This window comes from Paramisgurnus dabryanus, chromosome 14 (genome assembly GCF_030506205.2).
Source record: "Paramisgurnus dabryanus chromosome 14, PD_genome_1.1, whole genome shotgun sequence".
Lineage (NCBI taxonomy): Eukaryota > Metazoa > Chordata > Actinopteri > Cypriniformes > Cobitidae > Paramisgurnus > Paramisgurnus dabryanus.
In genome coordinates, this window is record NC_133350.1 from 30,554,127 (window position 1) to 30,576,699 (window position 22,573).

Below are 22,573 nucleotides of genomic sequence, written 5' to 3' on the forward strand. Positions count from 1 at the left end.
ACCGGGCAGAAACAGCGCGTTCCTTTTGATACGCTGCGAGTTAAAAGCCTCTCTTGAGACACGTTACTCCTTGTGTCATGAAGCACTTTTAAGGTTACACACAGTTCCGCCCGTCACATTCGCTTCACGCTTGAAAGGTGGCCAGTTCGCAAGTGGGCGAAAAGCATTGCCCCTTTGGGGAGTGTTGCACAGAGAGAAAATGTGTGGCTAAATCTATCAAAATAACCAAAGAATCCACACGAACAGGTTTCTGTGGTGATGTGGTTATCACAAAAAGTCCTCGGTTCGACTGAAATAAACACTTTGTTAGAGATATGACAGGGTTTTGGTCATGTTGATTTAAGTACCTCAACAGTTACATCAGTTTTATGCACGTTATTTTAAACCTGATCGTCTGTTAGTGTTAGTTGAACGTAAGACAGGAAAGTGTACTGAGGTTTAGTCAACATTACCCAGCCAGTTGGCTGTGTAGAGAAGCCAATGAAAACCTCTTGTTCCCTTTACATAAAGTCTTGAATGTCTCGTTTGTTTTTTGTCTGTTTCATGTTGAAATCCGTTGAAAACAATTTTGAAAAAGAATAAAGGTCAATCCTTGATAATATCTCTAAACATGTCTAAGGCGATGGATTGCTCATGCACAGTTCTCTTCAGGCGTTTACCTTCCGTTAGGCCAAAATGAACACTTTCAAAAAGGTAACGTTTAATTAAATCAACAACGGAAACTATTTGATTCACACTACTACGTACTTGCTGGTAATTTAGGAATCGCACAATGCCCAACCGCAGGGGTTCCGACAAAGTTTCACGTGACGAGGTGGCCGAGTGGTTAAGGCGATGGACTGCTAATCCATTGTGCTCTGCACGCGTCGGTTCGAATCCCATCCTCGTCGTCCGTCTGTCGTTGTGAAGCTGAACTGTCTTTAACATGCCACATTGCCGATGGTTACGTTGTTTCCCACACCTCTAGGAGTAGAGAAATCAGTGTGTTTTCTTTTCACCAGTTTTGAAGTGCTTACTCGCCAGAGTCTCTGGCGGACACTTGAGTGTTTTCAGACTCTAAAGTCCATGCTTTGTGCCAACTGTCTAGAAAGTGGTAAAGACAGGGTTGAGTGGTTCCTTTGTTGATGTTTGATGAAAGAGGAACAAAACAGTAATCATAACAACTGAATAACATTAGCGGAATGGTTAAAAACATGCGTTTTCTCTAGCACAATTTCTATAGGTCACTGCTAAAGCGTTTAAACGCAAATAGGGCAGTCTAACGGTTCACTTGGACATTATCACGACAGCTTTAACTGTGGTGAAGTATAACACATGATGCTTTTTCAATTCTTCAGCCACTTTTCTTCTGTGAGGGGGTATAGCTCAGTGGTAGAGCATTTGACTGCAGATCAAGAGGTCCCCGGTTCAAATCCGGGTGCCCCCTTGGCTATACGCCTGTATGTCCGTCTTTTGGCGCGCTAATATTTCTGACTCAAAGTTCATCCTGGATCCTTTTAACATAGGGGTAGGCAAACGTCGGTCCTGGAGTGCAGCAGTCCTGCAGAGTTTAGCTCCAGCTCAAATCAAGCACACATGAACAGGCTAACCAAGGTCTAAAGGGTCACCTGAGAACTACAGGTGGATGAGGTTTAATCAGGGTTGGAAGTAAAATCTCCAGGACTGCAGCACTTCTGGACCGGCGTTGCCGACCCCTGTACTACGCTAAAGACGAGCATACACTGTGCCATTTCAGCACAGTCGTGGCTAAATGCCAACCTACACTTAACGAGTAAATCCCATGCGACGTGAAGCCAAAGCTCACGAATTGCATGCTCACACTCTACCAGGGGTCTCCGACCCTGCTCCTGGTGAGCTTCCGCCCTGCAGATTTTAGCTCCAACCCCAATGAAACATATTTCATTGCAGCTTATCAAGGTTTTCAGGATTGCTTGATAATTACAGAGAGGTGTGTTGGAGGTGTGTTGAAACTGAAGTCTGCAGGAAGGTAGCCGACCAGAAGCAGGTTTGGAGATACCTGCACAATTCGGTCAGATCGCAGAGCTGCGACTTGACTGCTCACACTTCACGTCTGAAACAAATCGGTGAGATACCCGAACTAAGAAGTGTGTGGCTGTTTGCCAGTTTCAGAATCAGCATCCATGCATTCCTGGGAAATGCGCCGCCTTTCTCATACAGTTTGTGCGGTTCCTTCAAGCGATCGCAAAATATGTGGCAAAATCCGTTTATACAACCAAGTACCACAGCGTGTAGGTTTCTGTAGTGTAGTGGTTATCACGTTCGCCTCACACGCGAAAGGTCCTCGGTTCGAAACCGGGCAGAAACAGCGCGTTCCTTTTGATACGCTGCGAGTTAAAAGCCTCTCTTGAGACACGTTACTCCTTGTGTCATGAAGCACTTTTAAGGTTACACACAGTTCCGCCCGTCACATTCGCTTCACGCTTGAAAGGTGGACAGTTCGCAAGTGGGCGAAAAGCATTGCCCCTTTGGGGAGTGTTGCACAGAGAGAAAATGTGTGGCTAAATCTATCAAAATAACCAAAGAATCCACACGAACAGGTTTCTGTGGTGATGTGGTTATCACAAAAAGTCCTCGGTTCGACTGAAATAAACACTTTGTTAGAGATATGACAGGGTTTTGGTCATGTTGATTTAAGTACCTCAACAGTTACATCAGTTTTATGCACGTTATTTTAAACCTGATCGTCTGTTAGTGTTAGTTGAACGTAAGACAGGAAAGTGTACTGAGGTTTAGTCAACATTACCCAGCCAGTTGGCTGTGTAGAGAAGCCAATGAAAACCTCTTGTTCCCTTTACATAAAGTCTTGAATGTCTCGTTTGTTTTTTGTCTGTTTCATGTTGAAATCCGTTGAAAACAATTTTGAAAAAGAATAAAGGTCAATCCTTGATAATATCTCTAAACATGTCTAAGGCGATGGATTGCTCATGCACAGTTCTCTTCAGGCGTTTACCTTCCGTTAGGCCAAAATGAACACTTTCAAAAAGGTAACGTTTAATTAAATCAACAACGGAAACTATTTGATTCACACTACTACGTACTTGCTGGTAATTTAGGAATCGCACAATGCCCAACCGCAGGGGTTCCGACAAAGTTTCACGTGACGAGGTGGCCGATTGGTTAAGGCGATGGACTGCTAATCCATTGTGCTCTGCACGCGTGGGTTTGAATCCCATCCTCGTCGTCTGTCTGTCGTTGTGAAGCTGAACTGTCTTTAACATGCCACATTGCCGATGGTTACGTTGTTTCCCACACCTCTAGGAGTAGAGAAATCAGTGTGTTTTCTTTTCACCAGTTTTGAAGTGCTTACTCGCCAGAGTCTCTGGCGGACACTTGAGTGTTTTCAGACTCTAAAGTCCATGCTTTGTGCCAACTGTCTAGAAAGTGGTAAAGACAGGGTTGAGTGGTTCCTTTGTTGATGTTTGATGAAAGAGGAACAAAACAGTAATCATAACAACTGAATAACATTAGCGGAATGGTTAAAAACATGCGTTTTCTCTAGCACAATTTCTATAGGTCAGTGCTAAAGCGTTTAAACGCAAATAGGGCAGTCTAACGGTTCACTTGGACATTATCACGACAGCTTTAACTGTGGTGAAGTATAACACATGATGCTTTTTCAATTCTTCAGCCACTTTTCTTCTGTGAGGGGGTATAGCTCAGTGGTAGAGCATTTGACTGCAGATCAAGAGGTCCCCGGTTCAAATCCGGGTGCCCCCTTGGCTATACGCCTGTATGTCCGTCTTTTGGCGTGCTAATATTTCTGACTCAAAGTTCATCCTGGATCCTTTTAACATAGGGGTAGGCAAACGTCGGTCCTGGAGTGCAGCAGTCCTGCAGAGTTTAGCTCCAGCTCAAATCAAGCACACATGAACAGGCTAACCAAGGTCTAAAGGGTCACCTGAGAACTACAGGTGGATGAGGTTTAATCAGGGTTGGAAGTAAAATCTCCAGGACTGCAGCACTTCTGGACCGGCGTTGCCGACCCCTGTACTACGCTAAAGACGAGCATACACTGTGCCATTTCAGCACAGTCGTGGCTAAATGCCAACCTACACTTAACGAGTAAATCCCATGCGACGTGAAGCCAAAGCTCACGAATTGCATGCTCACACTCTACCAGGGGTCTCCGACCCTGCTCCTGGTGAGCTTCCGCCCTGCAGATTTTAGCTCCAACCCCAATGAAACATAGTTGAAGCAGCTTATCAAGGTTTTCAGGATTGCTTGATAATTACAGAGAGGTGTGTTGGAGGTGTGTTGAAACTGAAGTCTGCAGGAAGGTAGCCGACCAGAAGCAGGTTTGGAGATACCTGCACAATTCGGTCAGATCGCAGAGCTGCGACTTGACTGCTCACACTTCACGTCTGAAACAAATCGGTGAGATACCCGAACTAAGAAGTGTGTGGCTGTTTGCCAGTTTCAGAATCAGCATCCATGCATTCCTGGGAAATGCGCCGCCTTTCTCATACAGTTTGTGCGGTTCCTTCAAGCGATCGCAAAATATGTGGCAAAATCCGTTTATACAACCAAGTACCACAGCGTGTAGGTTTCTGTAGTGTAGTGGTTATCACGTTCGCCTCACACGCGAAAGGTCCTCGGTTCGAAACCGGGCAGAAACAGCGCTTTCCTTTTGATACGCTGCGAGTTAAAAGCCTCTCTTGAGACACGTTACTCCTTGTGTCATGAAGCACTTTTAAGGTTACACACAGTTCCGCCCGTCACATTCGCTTCACGCTTGAAAGGTGGACAGTTCGCAAGTGGGCGAAAAGCATTGCCCCTTTGGGGAGTGTTGCACAGAGAGAAAATGTGTGGCTAAATCTATCAAAATAACCAAAGAATCCACACGAACAGGTTTCTGTGGTGATGTGGTTATCACAAAAAGTCCTCGGTTCGACTGAAATAAACACTTTGTTAGAGATATGACAGGGTTTTGGTCATGTTGATTTAAGTACCTCAACAGTTACATCAGTTTTATGCACGTTATTTTAAACCTGATCGTCTGTTAGTGTTAGTTGAACGTAAGACAGGAAAGTGTACTGAGGTTTAGTCAACATTACCCAGCCAGTTGGCTGTGTAGAGAAGCCAATGAAAACCTCTTGTTCCCTTTACATAAAGTCTTGAATGTCTCGTTTGTTTTTTGTCTGTTTCATGTTGAAATCCGTTGAAAACAATTTTGAAAAAGAATAAAGGTCAATCCTTGATAATATCTCTAAACATGTCTAAGGCGATGGATTGCTCATGCACAGTTCTCTTCAGGCGTTTACCTTCCGTTAGGCCAAAATGAACACTTTCAAAAAGGTAACGTTTAATTAAATCAACAACGGAAACTATTTGATTCACACTACTACGTACTTGCTGGTAATTTAGGAATCGCACAATGCCCAACCGCAGGGGTTCCGACAAAGTTTCACGTGACGAGGTGGCCGAGTGGTTAAGGCGATGGACTGCTAATCCATTGTGCTCTGCACGCGTCGGTTCGAATCCCATCCTCGTCGTCCGTCTGTCGTTGTGAAGCTGAACTGTCTTTAACATGCCACATTGCCGATGGTTACGTTGTTTCCCACACCTCTAGGAGTAGAGAAATCAGTGTGTTTTCTTTTCACCAGTTTTGAAGTGCTTACTCGCCAGAGTCTCTGGCGGACACTTGAGTGTTTTCAGACTCTAAAGTCCATGCTTTGTGCCAACTGTCTAGAAAGTGGTAAAGACAGGGTTGAGTGGTTCCTTTGTTGATGTTTGATGAAAGAGGAACAAAACAGTAATCATAACAACTGAATAACATTAGCGGAATGGTTAAAAACATGCGTTTTCTCTAGCACAATTTCTATAGGTCACTGCTAAAGCGTTTAAACGCAAATAGGGCAGTCTAACGGTTCACTTGGACATTATCACGACAGCTTTAACTGTGGTGAAGTATAACACATGATGCTTTTTCAATTCTTCAGCCACTTTTCTTCTGTGAGGGGGTATAGCTCAGTGGTAGAGCATTTGACTGCAGATCAAGAGGTCCCCGGTTCAAATCCGGGTGCCCCCTTGGCTATACGCCTGTATGTCCGTCTTTTGGCGCGCTAATATTTCTGACTCAAAGTTCATCCTGGATCCTTTTAACATAGGGGTAGGCAAACGTCGGTCCTGGAGTGCAGCAGTCCTGCAGAGTTTAGCTCCAGCTCAAATCAAGCACACATGAACAGGCTAACCAAGGTCTAAAGGGTCACCTGAGAACTACAGGTGGATGAGGTTTAATCAGGGTTGGAAGTAAAATCTCCAGGACTGCAGCACTTCTGGACCGGCGTTGCCGACCCCTGTACTACGCTAAAGACGAGCATACACTGTGCCATTTCAGCACAGTCGTGGCTAAATGCCAACCTACACTTAACGAGTAAATCCCATGCGACGTGAAGCCAAAGCTCACGAATTGCATGCTCACACTCTACCAGGGGTCTCCGACCCTGCTCCTGGTGAGCTTCCGCCCTGCAGATTTTAGCTCCAACCCCAATGAAACATAGTTGAAGCAGCTTATCAAGGTTTTCAGGATTGCTTGATAATTACAGAGAGGTGTGTTGGAGGTGTGTTGAAACTGAAGTCTGCAGGAAGGTAGCCGACCAGAAGCAGGTTTGGAGATACCTGCACAATTCGGTCAGATCGCAGAGCTGCGACTTGACTGCTCACACTTCACGTCTGAAACAAATCGGTGAGATACCCGAACTAAGAAGTGTGTGGCTGTTTGCCAGTTTCAGAATCAGCATCCATGCATTCCTGGGAAATGCGCCGCCTTTCTCATACAGTTTGTGCGGTTCCTTCAAGCGATCGCAAAATATGTGGCAAAATCCGTTTATACAACCAAGTACCACAGCGTGTAGGTTTCTGTAGTGTAGTGGTTATCACGCGTTCACACGCGAAAGGTCCTCGGTTCGAAACCGGGCAGAAACAGCGCGTTCCTTTTGATACGCTGCGAGTTAAAAGCCTCTCTTGAGACACGTTACTCCTTGTGTCATGAAGCACTTTTAAGGTTACACACAGTTCCGCCCGTCACATTCGCTTCACGCTTGAAAGGTGGCCAGTTCGCAAGTGGGCGAAAAGCATTGCCCCTTTGGGGAGTGTTGCACAGAGAGAAAATGTGTGGCTAAATCTATCAAAATAACCAAAGAATCCACACGAACAGGTTTCTGTGGTGATGTGGTTATCACAAAAAGTCCTCGGTTCGACTGAAATAAACACTTTGTTAGAGATATGACAGGGTTTTGGTCATGTTGATTTAAGTACCTCAACAGTTACATCAGTTTTATGCACGTTATTTTAAACCTGATCGTCTGTTAGTGTTAGTTGAACGTAAGACAGGAAAGTGTACTGAGGTTTAGTCAACATTACCCAGCCAGTTGGCTGTGTAGAGAAGCCAATGAAAACCTCTTGTTCCCTTTACATAAAGTCTTGAATGTCTCGTTTGTTTTTTGTCTGTTTCATGTTGAAATCCGTTGAAAACAATTTTGAAAAAGAATAAAGGTCAATCCTTGATAATATCTCTAAACATGTCTAAGGCGATGGATTGCTCATGCACAGTTCTCTTCAGGCGTTTACCTTCCGTTAGGCCAAAATGAACACTTTCAAAAAGGTAACGTTTAATTAAATCAACAACGGAAACTATTTGATTCACACTAGTACGTACTTGCTGGTAATTTAGGAATCGCACAATGCCCAACCGCAGGGGTTCCGACAAAGTTTCACGTGACGAGGTGGCCGAGTGGTTAAGGCGATGGACTGCTAATCCATTGTGCTCTGCACGCGTCGGTTCGAATCCCATACTCGTCGTCCGTCTGTCGTTGTGAAGCTGAACTGTCTTTAACATGCCACATTGCCGATGGTTACGTTGTTTCCCACACCTCTAGGAGTAGAGAAATCAGTGTGTTTTCTTTTCACCAGTTTTGAAGTGCTTACTCGCCAGAGTCTCTGGCGGACACTTGAGTGTTTTCAGACTCTAAAGTCCATGCTTTGTGCCAACTGTCTAGAAAGTGGTAAAGACAGGGTTGAGTGGTTCCTTTGTTGATGTTTGATGAAAGAGGAACAAAACAGTAATCATAACAACTGAATAACATTAGCGGAATGGTTAAAAACATGCGTTTTCTCTAGCACAATTTCTATAGGTCACTGCTAAAGCGTTTAAACGCAAATAGGGCAGTCTAACGGTTCACTTGGACATTATCACGACAGCTTTAACTGTGGTGAAGTATAACACATGATGCTTTTTCAATTCTTCAGCCACTTTTCTTCTGTGAGGGGGTATAGCTCGGTGGTAGAGCATTTGACTGCAGATCAAGAGGTCCCCGGTTCAAATCCGGGTGCCCCCTTGGCTATACGCCTGTATGTCCGTCTTTTGGCGCGCTAATATTTCTGACTCAAAGTTCATCCTGGATCCTTTTAACATAGGGGTAGGCAAACGTCGGTCCTGGAGTGCAGCAGTCCTGCAGAGTTTAGCTCCAGCTCAAATCAAGCACACATGAACAGGCTAACCAAGGTCTAAAGGGTCACCTGAGAACTACAGGTGGATGAGGTTTAATCAGGGTTGGAAGTAAAATCTCCAGGACTGCAGCACTTCTGGACCGGCGTTGCCGACCCCTGTACTACGCTAAAGACGAGCATACACTGTGCCATTTCAGCACAGTCGTGGCTAAATGCCAACCTACACTTAACGAGTAAATCCCATGCGACGTGAAGCCAAAGCTCACGAATTGCATGCTCACACTCTACCAGGGGTCTCCGACCCTGCTCCTGGTGAGCTTCCGCCCTGCAGATTTTAGCTCCAACCCCAATGAAACATAGTTGAAGCAGCTTATCAAGGTTTTCAGGATTGCTTGATAATTACAGAGAGGTGTGTTGGAGGTGTGTTGAAACTGAAGTCTGCAGGAAGGTAGCCGACCAGAAGCAGGTTTGGAGATACCTGCACAATTCGGTCAGATCGCAGAGCTGCGACTTGACTGCTCACACTTCACGTCTGAAACAAATCGGTGAGATACCCGAACTAAGAAGTGTGTGGCTGTTTGCCAGTTTCAGAATCAGCATCCATGCATTCCTGGGAAATGCGCCGCCTTTCTCATACAGTTTGTGCGGTTCCTTCAAGCGATCGCAAAATATGTGGCAAAATCCGTTTATACAACCAAGTACCACAGCGTGTAGGTTTCTGTAGTGTAGTGGTTATCACGCGTTCACACGCGAAAGGTCCTCGGTTCGAAACCGGGCAGAAACAGCGCGTTCCTTTTGATACGCTGCGAGTTAAAAGCCTCTCTTGAGACACGTTACTCCTTGTGTCATGAAGCACTTTTAAGGTTACACACAGTTCCGCCCGTCACATTCGCTTCACGCTTGAAAGGTGGCCAGTTCGCAAGTGGGCGAAAAGCATTGCCCCTTTGGGGAGTGTTGCACAGAGAGAAAATGTGTGGCTAAATCTATCAAAATAACCAAAGAATCCACACGAACAGGTTTCTGTGGTGATGTGGTTATCACAAAAAGTCCTCGGTTCGACTGAAATAAACACTTTGTTAGAGATATGACAGGGTTTTGGTCATGTTGATTTAAGTACCTCAACAGTTACATCAGTTTTATGCACGTTATTTTAAACCTGATCGTCTGTTAGTGTTAGTTGAACGTAAGACAGGAAAGTGTACTGAGGTTTAGTCAACATTACCCAGCCAGTTGGCTGTGTAGAGAAGCCAATGAAAACCTCTTGTTCCCTTTACATAAAGTCTTGAATGTCTCGTTTGTTTTTTGTCTGTTTCATGTTGAAATCCGTTGAAAACTATTTTGAAAAAGAATAAAGGTCAATCCTTGATAATATCTCTAAACATGTCTAAGGCGATGGATTGCTCATGCACAGTTCTCTTCAGGCGTTTACCTTCCGTTAGGCCAAAATGAACACTTTCAAAAAGGTAACGTTTAATTAAATCAACAACGGAAACTATTTGATTCACACTACTACGTACTTGCTGGTAATTTAGGAATCGCACAATGCCCAACCGCAGGGGTTCCGACAAAGTTTCACGTGACGAGGTGGCCGAGTGGTTAAGGCGATGGACTGCTAATCCATTGTGCTCTGCACGCGTCGGTTCGAATCCCATCCTCGTCGTCCGTCTGTCGTTGTGAAGCTGAACTGTCTTTAACATGCCACATTGCCGATGGTTACGTTGTTTCCCACACCTCTAGGAGTAGAGAAATCAGTGTGTTTTCTTTTCACCAGTTTTGAAGTGCTTACTCGCCAGAGTCTCTGGCGGACACTTGAGTGTTTTCAGACTCTAAAGTCCATGCTTTGTGCCAACTGTCTAGAAAGTGGTAAAGACAGGGTTGAGTGGTTCCTTTGTTGATGTTTGATGAAAGAGGAACAAAACAGTAATCATAACAACTGAATAACATTAGCGGAATGGTTAAAAACATGCGTTTTCTCTAGCACAATTTCTATAGGTCAGTGCTAAAGCGTTTAAACGCAAATAGGGCAGTCTAACGGTTCACTTGGACATTATCACGACAGCTTTAACTGTGGTGAAGTATAACACATGATGCTTTTTCAATTCTTCAGCCACTTTTCTTCTGTGAGGGGGTATAGCTCGGTGGTAGAGCATTTGACTGCAGATCAAGAGGTCCCCGGTTCAAATCCGGGTGCCCCCTTGGCTATACGCCTGTATGTCCGTCTTTTGGCGCGCTAATATTTCTGACTCAAAGTTCATCCTGGATCCTTTTAACATAGGGGTAGGCAAACGTCGGTCCTGGAGTGCAGCAGTCCTGCAGAGTTTAGCTCCAGCTCAAATCAAGCACACATGAACAGGCTAACCAAGGTCTAAAGGGTCACCTGAGAACTACAGGTGGATGAGGTTTAATCAGGGTTGGAAGTAAAATCTCCAGGACTGCAGCACTTCTGGACCGGCGTTGCCGACCCCTGTACTACGCTAAAGACGAGCATACACTGTGCCATTTCAGCACAGTCGTGGCTAAATGCCAACCTACACTTAACGAGTAAATCCCATGCGACGTGAAGCCAAAGCTCACGAATTGCATGCTCACACTCTACCAGGGGTCTCCGACCCTGCTCCTGGTGAGCTTCCGCCCTGCAGATTTTAGCTCCAACCCCAATGAAACATAGTTGAAGCAGCTTATCAAGGTTTTCAGGATTGCTTGATAATTACAGAGAGGTGTGTTGGAGGTGTGTTGAAACTGAAGTCTGCAGGAAGGTAGCCGACCAGAAGCAGGTTTGGAGATACCTGCACAATTCGGTCAGATCGCAGAGCTGCGACTTGACTGCTCACACTTCACGTCTGAAAAAAATCGGTGAGATACCCGAACTAAGAAGTGTGTGGCTGTTTGCCAGTTTCAGATTCAGCATCCATGCATTCCTGGGAAATGCGCCGCCTTTCTCATACAGTTTGTGCGGTTCCTTCAAGCGATCGCAAAATATGTGGCAAAATCCGTTTATACAACCAAGTACCACAGCGTGTAGGTTTCTGTAGTGTAGTGGTTATCACGCGTTCACACGCGAAAGGTCCTCGGTTCGAAACCGGGCAGAAACAGCGCGTTCCTTTTGATACGCTGCGAGTTAAAAGCCTCTCTTGAGACACGTTACTCCTTGTGTCATGAAGCACTTTTAAGGTTACACACAGTTCCGCCCGTCACATTCGCTTCACGCTTGAAAGGTGGCCAGTTCGCAAGTGGGCGAAAAGCATTGCCCCTTTGGGGAGTGTTGCACAGAGAGAAAATGTGTGGCTAAATCTATCAAAATAACCAAAGAATCCACACGAACAGGTTTCTGTGGTGATGTGGTTATCACAAAAAGTCCTCGGTTCGACTGAAATAAACACTTTGTTAGAGATATGACAGGGTTTTGGTCATGTTGATTTAAGTACCTCAACAGTTACATCAGTTTTATGCACGTTATTTTAAACCTGATCGTCTGTTAGTGTTAGTTGAACGTAAGACAGGAAAGTGTACTGAGGTTTAGTCAACATTACCCAGCCAGTTGGCTGTGTAGAGAAGCCAATGAAAACCTCTTGTTCCCTTTACATAAAGTCTTGAATGTCTCGTTTGTTTTTTGTCTGTTTCATGTTGAAATCCGTTGAAAACAATTTTGAAAAAGAATAAAGGTCAATCCTTGATAATATCTCTAAACATGTCTAAGGCGATGGATTGCTCATGCACAGTTCTCTTCAGGCGTTTACCTTCCGTTAGGCCAAAATGAACACTTTCAAAAAGATAACGTTTAATTAAATCAACAACGGAAACTATTTGATTCACACTACTACGTACTTGCTGGTAATTTAGGAATCGCACAATGCCGAACCGCAGGGGTTCCGACAAAGTTTCACGTGACGAGGTGGCCGAGTGGTTAAGGCGATGGACTGCTAATCCATTGTGCTCTGCACGCGTCGGTTCGAATCCCATCCTCGTCGTCCGTCTGTCGTTGTGAAGCTGAACTGCTTTTTCAATTCTTCAGCCACTTTTCTTCTGTGAGGGGGTATAGCTCAGTGGTAGAGCATTTGACTGCAGATCAAGAGGTCCCCGGTTCAAATCCGGGTGCCCCCTTGGCTATACGCCTGTATGTCCGTCTTTTGGCGCGCTAATATTTCTGACTCAAAGTTCATCCTGGATCCTTTTAACATAGGGGTAGGCAAACGTCGGTCCTGGAGTGCAGCAGTCCTGCAGAGTTTAGCTCCAGCTCAAATCAAGCACACATGAACAGGCTAACCAAGGTCTAAAGGGTCACCTGAGAACTACAGGTGGATGAGGTTTAATCAGGGTTGGAAGTAAAATCTCCAGGACTGCAGCACTTCTGGACCGGCGTTGCCGACCCCTGTACTACGCTAAAGACGAGCATACACTGTGCCATTTCAGCACAGTCGTGGCTAAATGCCAACCTACACTTAACGAGTAAATCCCATGCGACGTGAAGCCAAAGCTCACGAATTGCATGCTCACACTCTACCAGGGGTCTCCGACCCTGCTCCTGGTGAGCTTCCGCCCTGCAGATTTTAGCTCCAACCCCAATGAAACATAGTTGAAGCAGCTTATCAAGGTTTTCAGGATTGCTTGATAATTACAGAGAGGTGTGTTGGAGGTGTGTTGAAACTGAAGTCTGCAGGAAGGTAGCCGACCAGAAGCAGGTTTGGAGATACCTGCACAATTCGGTCAGATCGCAGAGCTGCGACTTGACTGCTCACACTTCACGTCTGAAACAAATCGGTGAGATACCCGAACTAAGAAGTGTGTGGCTGTTTGCCAGTTTCAGAATCAGCATCCATGCATTCCTGGGAAATGCGCCGCCTTTCTCATACAGTTTGTGCGGTTCCTTCAAGCGATCGCAAAATATGTGGCAAAATCCATTTATACAACCAAGTACCACAGCGTGTAGGTTTCTGTAGTGTAGTGGTTATCACGTTCGCCTCACACGCGAAAGGTCCTCGGTTCGAAACCGGGCAGAAACAGCGCGTTCCTTTTGATACGCTGCGAGTTAAAAGCCTCTCTTGAGACACGTTACTCCTTGTGTCATGAAGCACTTTTAAGGTTACACACAGTTCCGCCCGTCACATTCGCTTCACGCTTGAAAGGTGGCCAGTTCGCAAGTGGGCGAAAAGCATTGCCCCTTTGGGGAGTGTTGCACAGAGAGAAAATGTGTGGCTAAATCTATCAAAATAACCAAAGAATCCACACGAACAGGTTTCTGTGGTGATGTGGTTTTCACAAAATTCCTCGGTTCGACTGAAATAAACACTTTGTTAGAGATATGACAGGGTTTTGGTCATGTTGATTTAAGTACCTCAACAGTTACATCAGTTTTATGCACGTTATTTTAAACCTGATCGTCTGTTAGTGTTAGTTGAACGTAAGACAGGAAAGTGTACTGAGGTTTAGTCAACATTACCCAGCCAGTTGGCTGTGTAGAGAAGCCAATGAAAACCTCTTGTTCCCTTTACATAAAGTCTTGAATGTCTCGTTTGTTTTTTGTCTGTTTCATGTTGAAATCCGTTGAAAACAATTTTGAAAAAGAATAAAGGTCAATCCTTGATAATATCTCTAAACATGTCTAAGGCGATGGATTGCTCATGCACAGTTCTCTTCAGGCGTTTACCTTCCGTTAGGCCAAAATGAACACTTTCAAAAAGGTAACGTTTAATTAAATCAACAACGGAAACTATTTGATTCACACTACTACGTACTTGCTGGTAATTTAGGAATCGCACAATGCCCAACCGCAGGGGTTCCGACAAAGTTTCACGTGACGAGGTGGCCGAGTGGTTAAGGCGATGGACTGCTAATCCATTGTGCTCTGCACGCGTGGGTTCGAATCCCATCCTCGTCGTCTGTCTGTCGTTGTGAAGCTGAACTGTCTTTAACATGCCACATTGCCGATGGTTACGTTGTTTCCCACACCTCTAGGAGTAGAGAAATCAGTGTGTTTTCTTTTCACCAGTTTTGAAGTGCTTACTCGCCAGAGTCTCTGGCGGACACTTGAGTGTTTTCAGACTCTAAAGTCCATGCTTTGTGCCAACTGTCTAGAAAGTGGTAAAGACAGGGTTGAGTGGTTCCTTTGTTGATGTTTGATGAAAGAGGAACAAAACAGTAATCATAACAACTGAATAACATTAGCGGAATGGTTAAAAACATGCGTTTTCTCTAGCACAATTTCTATAGGTCAGTGCTAAAGCGTTTAAACGCAAATAGGGCAGTCTAACGGTTCACTTGGACATTATCACGACAGCTTTAACTGTGGTGAAGTATAACACATGATGCTTTTTCAATTCTTCAGCCACTTTTCTTCTGTGAGGGGGTATAGCTCAGTGGTAGAGCATTTGACTGCAGATCAAGAGGTCCCCGGTTCAAATCCGGGTGCCCCCTTGGCTATACGCCTGTATGTCCGTCTTTTGGCGCGCTAATATTTCTGACTCAAAGTTCATCCTGGATCCTTTTAACATAGGGGTAGGCAAACGTCGGTCCTGGAGTGCAGCAGTCTTGCAGAGTTTAGCTCCAGCTCAAATCAAGCACACATGAACAGGCTAACCAAGGTCTAAAGGGTCACCTGAGAACTACAGGTGGATGAGGTTTAATCAGGGTTGGAAGTAAAATCTCCAGGACTGCAGCACTTCTGGACCGGCGTTGCCGACCCCTGTACTACGCTAAAGACGAGCATACACTGTGCCATTTCAGCACAGTCGTGGCTAAATGCCAACCTACACTTAACGAGTAAATCCCATGCGACGTGAAGCCAAAGCTCACGAATTGCATGCTCACACTCTACCAGGGGTCTCCGACCCTGCTCCTGGTGAGCTTCCGCCCTGCAGATTTTAGCTCCAACCCCAATGAAACATAGTTGAAGCAGCTTATCAAGGTTTTCAGGATTGCTTGATAATTACAGAGAGGTGTGTTGGAGGTGTGTTGAAACTGAAGTCTGCAGGAAGGTAGCCGACCAGAAGCAGGTTTGGAGATACCTGCACAATTCGGTCAGATCGCAGAGCTGCGACTTGACTGCTCACACTTCACGTCTGAAACAAATCGGTGAGATACCCGAACTAAGAAGTGTGTGGCTGTTTGCCAGTTTCAGAATCAGCATCCATGCATTCCTGGGAAATGCGCCGCCTTTCTCATACAGTTTGTGCGGTTCCTTCAAGCGATCGCAAAATATGTGGCAAAATCCGTTTATACAACCAAGTACCACAGCGTGTAGGTTTCTGTAGTGTAGTGGTTATCACGCGTTCACACGCGAAAGGTCCTCGGTTCGAAACCGGGCAGAAACAGCGCGTTCCTTTTGATACGCTGCGAGTTAAAAGCCTCTCTTGAGACACGTTACTCCTTGTGTCATGAAGCACTTTTAAGGTTACACACAGTTCCGCCCGTCACATTCGCTTCACGCTTGAAAGGTGGCCAGTTCGCAAGTGGGCGAAAAGCATTGCCCCTTTGGGGAGTGTTGCACAGAGAGAAAATGTGTGGCTAAATCTATCAAAATAACCAAAGAATCCACACGAACAGGTTTCTGTGGTGATGTGGTTATCACAAAAAGTCCTCGGTTCGACTGAAATAAACACTTTGTTAGAGATATGACAGGGTTTTGGTCATGTTGATTTAAGTACCTCAACAGTTACATCAGTTTTATGCACGTTATTTTAAACCTGATCGTCTGTTAGTGTTAGTTGAACGTAAGACAGGAAAGTGTACTGAGGTTTAGTCAACATTACCCAGCCAGTTGGCTGTGTAGAGAAGCCAATGAAAACCTCTTGTTCCCTTTACATAAAGTCTTGAATGTCTCGTTTGTTTTTTGTCTGTTTCATGTTGAAATCCGTTGAAAACAATTTTGAAAAAGAATAAAGGTCAATCCTTGATAATATCTCTAAACATGTCTAAGGCGATGGATTGCTCATGCACAGTTCTCTTCAGGCGTTTACCTTCCGTTAGGCCAAAATGAACACTTTCAAAAAGGTAACGTTTAATTAAATCAACAACGGAAACTATTTGATTCACACTACTACGTACTTGCTGGTAATTTAGGAATCGCACAATGCCGAACCGCAGGGGTTCCGACAAAGTTTCACGTGACGAGGTGGCCGAGTGGTTAAGGCAATGGACTGCTAATCCATTGTGCTCTGCACGCGTCGGTTCGAATCCCATCCTCGTCGTCCGTCTGTCGTTGTGAAGCTGAACTGTCTTTAACATGCCACATTGCCGATGGTTACGTTGTTTCCCACACCTCTAGGAGTAGAGAAATCAGTGTGTTTTCTTTTCACCAGTTTTGAAGTGCTTACTCGCCAGAGTCTCTGGCGGACACTTGAGTGTTTTCAGACTCTAAAGTCCATGCTTTGTGCCAACTGTCTAGAAAGTGGTAAAGACAGGGTTGAGTGGTTCCTTTGTTGATGTTTGATGAAAGAGGAACAAAACAGTAATCATAACAACTGAATAACATTAGCGGAATGGTTAAAAACATGCGTTTTCTCTAGCACAATTTCTATAGGTCACTGCTAAAGCGTTTAAACGCAAATAGGGCAGTCTAACGGTTCACTTGGACATTATCACGACAGCTTTAACTGTGGTGAAGTATAACACATGATGCTTTTTCAATTCTTCAGCCACTTTTCTTCTGTGAGGGGGTATAGCTCAGTGGTAGAGCATTTGACTGCAGATCAAGAGGTCCCCGGTTCAAATCCGGGTGCCCCCTTGGCTATACGCCTGTATGTCCGTCTTTTGGCGCGCTAATATTTCTGACTCAAAGTTCATCCTGGATCCTTTTAACATAGGGGTAGGCAAACGTCGGTCCTGGAGTGCAGCAGTCCTGCAGAGTTTAGCTCCAGCTCAAATCAAGCACACATGAACAGGCTAACCAAGGTCTAAAGGGTCACCTGAGAACTACAGGTGGATGAGGTTTAATCAGGGTTGGAAGTAAAATCTCCAGGACTGCAGCACTTCTGGACCGGCGTTGCCGACCCCTGTACTACGCTAAAGACGAGCATACACTGTGCCATTTCAGCACAGTCGTGGCTAAATGCCAACCTACACTTAACGAGTAAATCCCATGCGACGTGAAGCCAAAGCTCACGAATTGCATGCTCACACTCTACCAGGGGTCTCCGACCCTGCTCCTGGTGAGCTTCCGCCCTGCAGATTTTAGCTCCAACCCCAATGAAACATAGTTGAAGCAGCTTATCAAGGTTTTCAGGATTGCTTGATAATTACAGAGAGGTGTGTTGGAGGTGTGTTGAAACTGAAGTCTGCAGGAAGGTAGCCGACCAGAAGCAGGTTTGGAGATACCTGCACAATTCGGTCAGATCGCAGAGCTGCGACTTGACTGCTCACACTTCACGTCTGAAACAAATCGGTGAGATACCCGAACTAAGAAGTGTGTGGCTGTTTGCCAGTTTCAGAATCAGCATCCATGCATTCCTGGGAAATGCGCCGCCTTTCTCATACAGTTTGTGCGGTTCCTTCAAGCGATCGCAAAATATGTGGGAAAATCCATTTATACAACCAAGTACCACAGCGTGTAGGTTTCTATAGTGTAGTGGTTATCACGTTCGCCTCACACGCGAAAGGTCCTCGGTTCGAAACCGGGCAGAAACAGCGCGTTCCTTTCGATACGCTGCGAGTTAAAAGCCTCTCTTGAGACACGTTACTCCTTGTGTCATGAAGCACTTTTAAGGTTACACACAGTTCCGCCCGTCACATTCGCTTCACGCTTGAAAGGTGGCCAGTTCGCAAGTGGGCGAAAAGCATTGCCCCTTTGGGGAGTGTTGCACAGAGAGAAAATGTGTGGCTAAATCTATCAAAATAACCAAAGAATCCACACGAACAGGTTTCTGTGGTGATGTGGTTATCACAAAATTCCTCGGTTCGACTGAAATAAACACTTTGTTAGAGATATGACAGGGTTTTGGTCATGTTGATTTAAGTACCTCAACAGTTACATCAGTTTTATGCACGTTATTTTAAACCTGATCGTCTGTTAGTGTTAGTTGAACGTAAGACAGGAAAGTGTACTGAGGTTTAGTCAACATTACCCAGCTAGTTGGCTGTGTAGAGAAGCCAATGAAAACCTCTTGTTCCCTTTACATAAAGTCTTGAATGTCTCGTTTGTTTTTTGTCTGTTTCATGTTGAAATCCGTTGAAAACAATTTTGAAAAAGAATAAAGGTCAATCCTTGATAATATCTCTAAACATGTCTAAGGCGATGGATTGCTCATGCACAGTTCTCTTCAGGCGTTTACCTTCCGTTAGGCCAAAATGAACACTTTCAAAAAGGTAACGTTTAATTAAATCAACAACGGAAACTATTTGATTCACACTACTACGTACTTGCTGGTAATTTAGGAATCGCACAATGCCCAAGCGCAGGGGTTCCGACAAAGTTTCACGTGACGAGGTGGCCGAGTGGTTAAGGCGATGGACTGCTAATCCATTGTGCTCTGCACGCGTGGGTTCGAATCCCATCCTCGTCGTCTGTCTGTCGTTGTGAAGCTGAACTGTCTTTAACATGCCACATTGCCGATGGTTACGTTGTTTCCCACACCTCTAGGAGTAGAGAAATCAGTGTGTTTTCTTTTCACCAGTTTTGAAGTGCTTACTCGCCAGAGTCTCTGGCGGACACTTGAGTGTTTTCAGACTCTAAAGTCCATGCTTTGTGCCAACTGTCTAGAAAGTGGTAAAGACAGGGTTGAGTGGTTCCTTTGTTGATGTTTGATGAAAGAGGAACAAAACAGTAATCATAACAACTGAATAACATTAGCGGAATGGTTAAAAACATGCGTTTTCTCTAGCACAATTTCTATAGGTCACTGCTAAAGCGTTTAAACGCAAATAGGGCAGTCTAACGGTTCACTTGGACATTATCACGACAGCTTTAACTGTGGTGAAGTATAACACATGATGCTTTATAAATTCTTCAGCCACTTTTCTTCTGTGAGGGGGTATAGCTCAGTGGTAGAGCATTTGACTGCAGATCAAGAGGTCCCCGGTTCAAATCCGGGTGCCCCCTTGGCTATACGCCTGTATGTCCGTCTTTTGGCGCGCTAATATTTCTGACTCAAAGTTCATCCTGGATCCTTTTAACATAGGGGTAGGCAAACGTCGGTCCTGGAGTGCAGCAGTCTTGCAGAGTTTAGCTCCAGCTCAAATCAAGCACACATGAACAGGCTAACCAAGGTCTAAAGGGTCACCTGAGAACTACAGGTGGATGAGGTTTAATCAGGGTTGGAAGTAAAATCTCCAGGACTGCAGCACTTCTGGACCGGCGTTGCCGACCCCTGTACTACGCTAAAGACGAGCATACACTGTGCCATTTCAGCACAGTCGTGGCTAAATGCCAACCTACACTTAACGAGTAAATCCCATGCGACGTGAAGCCAAAGCTCACGAATTGCATGCTCACACTCTACCAGGGGTCTCCGACCCTGCTCCTGGTGAGCTTCCGCCCTGCAGATTTTAGCTCCAACCCCAATGAAACATAGTTGAAGCAGCTTATCAAGGTTTTCAGGATTGCTTGATAATTACAGAGAGGTGTGTTGGAGGTGTGTTGAAACTGAAGTCTGCAGGAAGGTAGCCGACCAGAAGCAGGTTTGGAGATACCTGCACAATTCGGTCAGATCGCAGAGCTGCGACTTGACTGCTCACACTTCACGTCTGAAACAAATCGGTGAGATACCCGAACTAAGAAGTGTGTGGCTGTTTGCCAGTTTCAGAATCAGCATCCATGCATTCCTGGGAAATGCGCCGCCTTTCTCATACAGTTTGTGCGGTTCCTTCAAGCGATCGCAAAATATGTGGCAAAATCCGTTTATACAACCAAGTACCACAGCGTGTAGGTTTCTGTAGTGTAGTGGTTATCACGTTCGCCTTACACGCGAAAGGTCCTCGGTTCGAAACCGGGCAGAAACAGCGCGTTCCTTTTGATACGCTGCGAGTTAAAAGCCTCTCTTGAGACACGTTACTCCTTGTGTCATGAAGCACTTTTAAGGTTACACACAGTTCCGCCCGTCACATTCGCTTCACGCTTGAAAGGTGGCCAGTTCGCAAGTGGGCGAAAAGCATTGCCCCTTTGGGGAGTGTTGCACAGAGAGAAAATGTGTGGCTAAATCTATCAAAATAACCAAAGAATCCACACGAACAGGTTTCTGTGGTGATGTGGTTATCACAAAAAGTCCTCGGTTCGACTGAAATAAACACTTTGTTAGAGATATGACAGGGTTTTGGTCATGTTGATTTAAGTACCTCAACAGTTACATCAGTTTTATGCACGTTATTTTAAACCTGATCGTCTGTTAGTGTTAGTTGAACGTAAGACAGGAAAGTGTACTGAGGTTTAGTCAACATTACCCAGCCAGTTGGCTGTGTAGAGAAGCCAATGAAAACCTCTTGTTCCCTTTACATAAAGTCTTGAATGTCTCGTTTGTTTTTTGTCTGTTTCATGTTGAAATCCGTTGAAAACAATTTTGAAAAAGAATAAAGGTCAATCCTTGATAATATCTCTAAACATGTCTAAGGCGATGGATTGCTCATGCACAGCTCTTTTCAGGCGTTTACCTTCCGTTAGGCCAAAATGAACACTTTCAAAAAGGTAACGTTTAATTAAATCAACAACGGAAACTATTTGATTCACACTACTACGTACTTGCTGGTAATTTAGGAATCGCACAATGCCCAACCGCAGGGGTTCCGACAAAGTTTCACGTGACGAGGTGGCCGAGTGTTTAAGGCGATGGACTGCTAATCCATTGTGCTCTGCACGCGTCGGTTCGAATCCCATCCTCGTCGTCCGTCTGTCGTTGTGAAGCTGAACTGTCTTTAACATGCCACATTGCCGATGGTTACGTTGTTTCCCACACCTCTAGGAGTAGAGAAATCAGTGTGTTTTCTTTTCACCAGTTTTGAAGTGCTTACTCGCCAGAGTCTCTGGTGGACACTTGAGTGTTTTCAGACTCTAAAGTCCATGCTTTGTGCCAACTGTCTAGAAAGTGGTAAAGACAGGGTTGAGTGGTTCCTTTGTTGATGTTTGATGAAAGAGGAACAAAACAGTAATCATAACAACTGAATAACATTAGCGGAATGGTTAAAAACATACGTTTTCTCTAGCAAAATTTCTATAGGTCAGTGCTAAAGCGTTTAAACGCAAATAGGGCAGTCTAACGGTTCACTTGGACATTATCACGACAGCTTTAACTGTGGTGAAGTATAACACATGATGCTTTTTCAATTCTTCAGCCACGTGTCTTCTGTGAGGGGGTATAGCTCAGTGGTAGAGCATTTGACTGCAGATCAAGAGGTCCCCGGTTCAAATCCGGGTGCCCCCTTGGCTATACGCCTGTATGTCCGTCGTTTGGCGCGCTAATATTTCTGACTCAAAGTTCATCCTGGATCCTTTTAACATAGGGGTAGGCAAACGTCGGTCCTGGAGTGCAGCAGTCCTGCAGAGTTTAGCTCCAGCTCAATTCAAGCACACATGAACAGGCTAACCAAGGTCTAAAGGGTCACCTGAGAACTACAGGTGGATGAGGTTTAATCAGGGTTGGAAGTAAAATCTCCAGGGGCCTCATTTATCAACAGTGCGTAGAAAATGTTCTATATTTGTACCTACGAATGAAATTTAGAATGTGTCTAAGTACAAAAAAATCGGGATTTATCAAACGTGCGCACCGGGTTGTACGCACATCAGTAAGTAATCCTTGATGATAAATCCCACTTGTTCTTAAGCACCATGCTCGTGCACGTTCATGGTCATTTGCATTCCGAAACGCCTCCGATGAACCATATATGGTGACAACACCTCCCGTTTTAAGTCACGTGGTTGTGCTTTTTCCCACAGAAATTGAGTTACTGGTGGATGAGGTTAAATCCTAATAACACATCCTGTTTGGTTTAGTTAGTGCGGGAGGAATGACTAACAAAAGAAAACAAATCTACATGTGAACATGTTACCAGTGAGTTTAATTCCGTTGAATATGAGCAGAAAACACTTCCAGAAATAAAAAAAGTGGGTTGACATTGAATTAACAGCAAAAAAAAACGCGTCACAGCACACCGACGTGAAACGATTGCAACTGGAGGAGGACAGACA

At 44.9% G+C, this 22,573-nt stretch overlaps 25 non-coding genes across 25 annotated transcripts; all 25 read left to right on the plus strand.

Annotated features, from left to right (window-relative positions):
• The first annotated feature begins 808 nt into the window (after nt 1–808).
• trnas-gcu (transfer RNA serine (anticodon GCU)) lies at nt 809–890 on the plus strand. The gene has a single exon. It is a non-coding gene; the product is annotated as a tRNA-Ser (tRNA).
• Nucleotides 891–1,354: 464 nt separating this feature from the next.
• On the plus strand, nt 1,355–1,426 carry trnac-gca (transfer RNA cysteine (anticodon GCA)). Its single transcript has one exon. It is a non-coding gene; the product is annotated as a tRNA-Cys (tRNA).
• Nucleotides 1,427–2,253: 827 nt separating this feature from the next.
• Nucleotides 2,254–2,326, plus strand: trnav-cac (transfer RNA valine (anticodon CAC)). The gene has a single exon. It is a non-coding gene; the product is annotated as a tRNA-Val (tRNA).
• Nucleotides 2,327–3,120: 794 nt separating this feature from the next.
• On the plus strand, nt 3,121–3,202 carry trnas-gcu (transfer RNA serine (anticodon GCU)). The gene has a single exon. It is a non-coding gene; the product is annotated as a tRNA-Ser (tRNA).
• Nucleotides 3,203–3,666: 464 nt separating this feature from the next.
• trnac-gca (transfer RNA cysteine (anticodon GCA)) lies at nt 3,667–3,738 on the plus strand. Its single transcript has one exon. It is a non-coding gene; the product is annotated as a tRNA-Cys (tRNA).
• Nucleotides 3,739–4,564: 826 nt separating this feature from the next.
• Nucleotides 4,565–4,637, plus strand: trnav-cac (transfer RNA valine (anticodon CAC)). The gene has a single exon. It is a non-coding gene; the product is annotated as a tRNA-Val (tRNA).
• A 794-nt stretch (nt 4,638–5,431) lies between these two features.
• Nucleotides 5,432–5,513, plus strand: trnas-gcu (transfer RNA serine (anticodon GCU)). Its single transcript has one exon. It is a non-coding gene; the product is annotated as a tRNA-Ser (tRNA).
• A 464-nt stretch (nt 5,514–5,977) lies between these two features.
• On the plus strand, nt 5,978–6,049 carry trnac-gca (transfer RNA cysteine (anticodon GCA)). Its single transcript has one exon. It is a non-coding gene; the product is annotated as a tRNA-Cys (tRNA).
• Nucleotides 6,050–7,739: 1,690 nt separating this feature from the next.
• trnas-gcu (transfer RNA serine (anticodon GCU)) lies at nt 7,740–7,821 on the plus strand. Its single transcript has one exon. It is a non-coding gene; the product is annotated as a tRNA-Ser (tRNA).
• A 464-nt stretch (nt 7,822–8,285) lies between these two features.
• trnac-gca (transfer RNA cysteine (anticodon GCA)) lies at nt 8,286–8,357 on the plus strand. The gene has a single exon. It is a non-coding gene; the product is annotated as a tRNA-Cys (tRNA).
• Nucleotides 8,358–10,047: 1,690 nt separating this feature from the next.
• Nucleotides 10,048–10,129, plus strand: trnas-gcu (transfer RNA serine (anticodon GCU)). The gene has a single exon. It is a non-coding gene; the product is annotated as a tRNA-Ser (tRNA).
• A 464-nt stretch (nt 10,130–10,593) lies between these two features.
• trnac-gca (transfer RNA cysteine (anticodon GCA)) lies at nt 10,594–10,665 on the plus strand. The gene has a single exon. It is a non-coding gene; the product is annotated as a tRNA-Cys (tRNA).
• A 1,690-nt stretch (nt 10,666–12,355) lies between these two features.
• trnas-gcu (transfer RNA serine (anticodon GCU)) lies at nt 12,356–12,437 on the plus strand. Its single transcript has one exon. It is a non-coding gene; the product is annotated as a tRNA-Ser (tRNA).
• A 61-nt stretch (nt 12,438–12,498) lies between these two features.
• Nucleotides 12,499–12,570, plus strand: trnac-gca (transfer RNA cysteine (anticodon GCA)). Its single transcript has one exon. It is a non-coding gene; the product is annotated as a tRNA-Cys (tRNA).
• Nucleotides 12,571–13,396: 826 nt separating this feature from the next.
• On the plus strand, nt 13,397–13,469 carry trnav-cac (transfer RNA valine (anticodon CAC)). Its single transcript has one exon. It is a non-coding gene; the product is annotated as a tRNA-Val (tRNA).
• Nucleotides 13,470–14,262: 793 nt separating this feature from the next.
• Nucleotides 14,263–14,344, plus strand: trnas-gcu (transfer RNA serine (anticodon GCU)). The gene has a single exon. It is a non-coding gene; the product is annotated as a tRNA-Ser (tRNA).
• A 464-nt stretch (nt 14,345–14,808) lies between these two features.
• trnac-gca (transfer RNA cysteine (anticodon GCA)) lies at nt 14,809–14,880 on the plus strand. Its single transcript has one exon. It is a non-coding gene; the product is annotated as a tRNA-Cys (tRNA).
• A 1,690-nt stretch (nt 14,881–16,570) lies between these two features.
• trnas-gcu (transfer RNA serine (anticodon GCU)) lies at nt 16,571–16,652 on the plus strand. Its single transcript has one exon. It is a non-coding gene; the product is annotated as a tRNA-Ser (tRNA).
• Nucleotides 16,653–17,116: 464 nt separating this feature from the next.
• On the plus strand, nt 17,117–17,188 carry trnac-gca (transfer RNA cysteine (anticodon GCA)). The gene has a single exon. It is a non-coding gene; the product is annotated as a tRNA-Cys (tRNA).
• An 826-nt stretch (nt 17,189–18,014) lies between these two features.
• Nucleotides 18,015–18,087, plus strand: trnav-cac (transfer RNA valine (anticodon CAC)). Its single transcript has one exon. It is a non-coding gene; the product is annotated as a tRNA-Val (tRNA).
• Nucleotides 18,088–18,880: 793 nt separating this feature from the next.
• trnas-gcu (transfer RNA serine (anticodon GCU)) lies at nt 18,881–18,962 on the plus strand. The gene has a single exon. It is a non-coding gene; the product is annotated as a tRNA-Ser (tRNA).
• Nucleotides 18,963–19,426: 464 nt separating this feature from the next.
• Nucleotides 19,427–19,498, plus strand: trnac-gca (transfer RNA cysteine (anticodon GCA)). Its single transcript has one exon. It is a non-coding gene; the product is annotated as a tRNA-Cys (tRNA).
• An 826-nt stretch (nt 19,499–20,324) lies between these two features.
• Nucleotides 20,325–20,397, plus strand: trnav-uac (transfer RNA valine (anticodon UAC)). The gene has a single exon. It is a non-coding gene; the product is annotated as a tRNA-Val (tRNA).
• Nucleotides 20,398–21,191: 794 nt separating this feature from the next.
• trnas-gcu (transfer RNA serine (anticodon GCU)) lies at nt 21,192–21,273 on the plus strand. The gene has a single exon. It is a non-coding gene; the product is annotated as a tRNA-Ser (tRNA).
• Nucleotides 21,274–21,737: 464 nt separating this feature from the next.
• On the plus strand, nt 21,738–21,809 carry trnac-gca (transfer RNA cysteine (anticodon GCA)). Its single transcript has one exon. It is a non-coding gene; the product is annotated as a tRNA-Cys (tRNA).
• Nucleotides 21,810–22,573: the final 764 nt, after the last annotated feature.